This window comes from Henckelia pumila, chromosome 3 (genome assembly GCF_033568475.1).
Source record: "Henckelia pumila isolate YLH828 chromosome 3, ASM3356847v2, whole genome shotgun sequence".
NCBI classification, from domain to species: domain Eukaryota; kingdom Viridiplantae; phylum Streptophyta; class Magnoliopsida; order Lamiales; family Gesneriaceae; genus Henckelia; species Henckelia pumila.
In genome coordinates, this window is record NC_133122.1 from 19,622,305 (window position 1) to 19,626,544 (window position 4,240).

Here is a 4,240-nt window from a genome sequence, read left to right on the forward strand (position 1 = left end):
TAAGAAAAAATATTGAATTTTCAATATACTAAAGTTACCGTATTGAAAAATATCGAATTTTCAATGTATCGAAAGTTTCAGTATGGTACGGTATGGTATGATAACGATAACGTTATGGATTTTGAAAATTTTGGTATATATTGAAATAATATATAAAATTTTAAAATATATCCTATTTTTAAAAATAAATTTATAAAATTAAAAAAATATAATATTTTTTTGGGCATAAAACGATATATACTGATCTGTACCGAAAACTCGGTATACCTTGGGGTATAATCGGTATGCTAGTTATATGTTACGAAAGTTTCGGAATACCGAAAATTGATATGCAAAAAGTTTCGGTACGATATCGGTATAAAATTTTCTTCCACCATAATTTTCAATACGGTATACAACATGCGGTTTTAGAATTTTTTTATGACGTAGAAACCCGGATCCGCTACCTTTTGGTTTGCACTAGGTAAACTCTCGAAATAACGCAATAGCCTCAAACTACATTAGCCAGGTAAACCATATTAGGCAAGCCCTGTGTGGCAGATTAATCCAAGAAAGTGTTGGTAGGAAAAATTGAACCCCTATCTACTGACCAAAAGTTTGAATTTTTGGTATAATACGATATGGTGTAACACCCGTATATGCGTGACTTCTTAACGCTTTAATTATCTAAGAATAATTGCATCATAAAAATTTGTTGCAGAGTCCGTTTGAAGTTGGTGATAAGATAAATAATATAGAGATAAGTAATATATTGTAATAAAAAATAAATAAGAAATGATAGTTAATATAATATTGGATTTGATTGATAGATTATAGTTTATTTGATTTGATTGATTATATATTATATGAAAATAGTAAATTATTATTTTATCCTTTTGATAATTAATAAAAATATGAATAATATTATTTATAAATGGTAATATAGTAATTTAAATTTAATAATTTAATTGATGTAAAATAAATAATTTATGATTTGATTAATGTGATATAAATAATTAAAAGATGGATAAACAATATGACAAAAAAACGTGAGACTAGATAAGATAATTTATTGATAAATTAATAATATATAACTTCAAAAACACTCGCAATTTATATGTTGGTATATGTTGGTTTTATGAACGAGACATTTACATATTGTAGGAAAACAACTTCACGGTTCCAGGTACATATATAAGGGTATGGGCCCACCATGGGAGATAATTTTTTTAATTAAAGCTCAACTTCTATTATACTGGAGAAATTATGGAGTTTTCCACTATTAAATATTAGTATATAAAATGAGGCACTGTTTGGTGCATATGATAATAGAAAATTACTTATCTTTACTTTGTCAAGCTTTTGACCAAGTTCTACTATAATTAGTGTCATGAGTAATTATAATATATAGGTATATTAATTTATACTCCTTTATTAAATTATGTATCATTTATCATCTCATCTACGAACAAATCATCAATATTCTAATGAGTTAATCTTACTATTTAACTATAGTTGAGAACTTGAGGCTACTGTACTAACTAACTTCTAGTTGAATTACTAAAGCTAGAGGTGTTTAGTGCCGGACCTGAGATTTCGAGGTCTGAGGCATGAAAAAAAAAATGGTGCCTTCAAAACTTAATATTCATATAGAAATAATCGTGTTTTTTCTTTCTTTTTCTGCCCCGGATAATTGGCCTCTTATAAGAGGCATTCTTAAGTTAAACCCCAAATACTAATCTGCATTCACAATTCCTAGATTGATATATTAAAATAATTCCACTTCTAACTCGAGAAAAAAATAATCAAAATTACAATTGTAAATACAAGAAGTTATACTATGTTACATCGTTAATTTCTGATGATAATTTATTTTGCTCGACATTTACCAAAACAATTTGATTTTTCTCGTCATAAGAGGACAAAACTTGTTCTATAAATTTGGAGTCCTTCACCCAACATGCATCGTTATTACCTAATTAGACAAAAATTGCAAGAAAGTAAAAAATACCTAAACGATTTCTTCTCCCTCACTCTGATTTCGCCGATTCATTTTCTTCTTAATAACTAAGATTGGGCTTTTTTTATTTGGATAAAAAAAGGCTTATCAACTATTATTATTTATGTTCTTATTTAAAATGGACTTATGAATTAACTTATACACTAATTATTTTTTAAAAAAGATTTTGGTGCCCCTAAATCTTTTGGCCTGAGGCACTTGCCTCATTTTTTATATGACAGGTCCAGGCCTGGAGGTGTTAAAGTGGATTGATCCGTCGGTTTCCCGTCCTGCCAAATAACTTGATTGTTTTGATAATTTTCCACTCCCTCGAATGACGGTTTCGTCTGTCATACTTTGCCAAGTGGTATGTTGTGCGTGTCAAGTTGCGAACCAAAACATCTAAACCTGCCAATTATAATTAACAATTGACGGTGGATTAATGGTAATTTTCCAACTCGACCAAATAGTAAGTTTTTTGGTGAATTAATTGCAGGGCAGCCTAGGGTGGGTTTTCGATATACCGTATAAAAAATTTTGGTATGAAAAAAATTCATATCGGTACCGATATCGAAATTTCGAAATTTTTGTATAGAAAAATTCCATACCCATACCGTATAGATACCGAAAAAAAATTCGATATACCAAAAAAATGTCTATATAATAAAAAAATTTTGGTACGGTATCCCAAAAAGTCGGTATTTTGGTTCGGTATCCCAGCCCTAGGGCAGCCTACTCCCCGACCGGTCTTACAATTTTAGATAAAACTTTGTTAAAACTACAATTATACCCTCATTATATATTAAATTTTTTTTTTAATTTTCCTAAATATCATTGGGGATTTTGGAGAAAAATCCCTTTTTCAAAAACAAAGTTGTGATTCAGTACCTAAGGCAGAAAAATTTGTTCTGCACTCCCTACTACATCCAATTTCTTTTTTATAACTCCCTGTTTTCATATTTTGACTCAATTTTCCTTTTTATTTTATTTTTTCACCAATAATCTCATTTTTCCTTTATTTATTAATTATTATTTTATTTATATTTCTCATCTCTCTTTCCTCCCTCTTACCTCCCTCTTAACGCTTCACGAAAAAAATCTCTACCCCTAATCCATCGGCCGACTTTGCCCACCACCGGCCGAATTGGCCAACGATCGGAGAACTTGAGTCTACTTGATTGCCTTTTTCCGGTTCAAACTCGGAATCACGTCGCCCTGTCTCTCCTCCGTTCTCTGCTTCTCTTCGACCCCTGATGCCACCGTAGGTCGCCGCCGCCATATTACTCGCCATTAATACAGGAATACGCAACCTTCTTCATGTATTATTATCTGTTCCCATTCAATTTTTTCAAATTTTTCTTATGTTCGAAATTATTGTTCTCGCAGGGGCCTTTCGCGAGCTATTTTTCTTCTACCCGATTTGTGCTCTTTATTAAATCTTACGTTTTTATGTGCTTGTGCGCTTATTAATCTGTGAAGTAGGATTTTGGATTGAAATTTGTTCTAGAAAATGGTATCTAGGGTTACGATATTGGTATTTGAGATATCTAGTGGCTTGTTCGGTTTTGATTAAATTTTTTGGATGCAATTTTTGTTGGAACACGGTCGTTTTCGGATCGAAAAAGAAAGTGATACCCGGTGCAGCGGAAATTTTTAAAATTTTATATGGAACGATTCCATATGGGTATCAAATTTCTACGATTAAAATTAATAACATAAAATTTAAACAAAATAAATTTTACCTTAAAATCTCGAAGCGAGATTATGGACACCAACAGATTAATCTGCTCTTATTGTATATCCCACGAACTGATGAACGAACGTTTCTTCAATCAGGTCCATGAACGGAAATTTAATCCCTCTGATAGACTGCACTAAAAATTCTATCAGAAGTTTCTACGAAGAGAAAATTAACAGATTTGATCCGTTAAACCAGACTGCAAATTCGAAATTCACAGGCTGGATTTTTCGAACAGAGAGAGGAGAGGGGGCGGCCACACCTAGAAAGAAAAACTAGGGTTTTCGAAAATTTTGTGACCAGTTGTCTGTAATTTCTGTACTGCAATAACTTATTTATAATGTGGGCTGCTAACAGCTTAGGGCCCATTAGTCATAAGTTCAAGCCTGACAAGCAAAGCCCGCATGTTCAGAAATTAATATAAAATTCATCGTGACTCAGATTGATAAACCAATTTCACCAATGTGCACAGAAACCATTTCTGCATCTTTTAAAGTCAAGATAAATTTTCTGAATCCGAATTC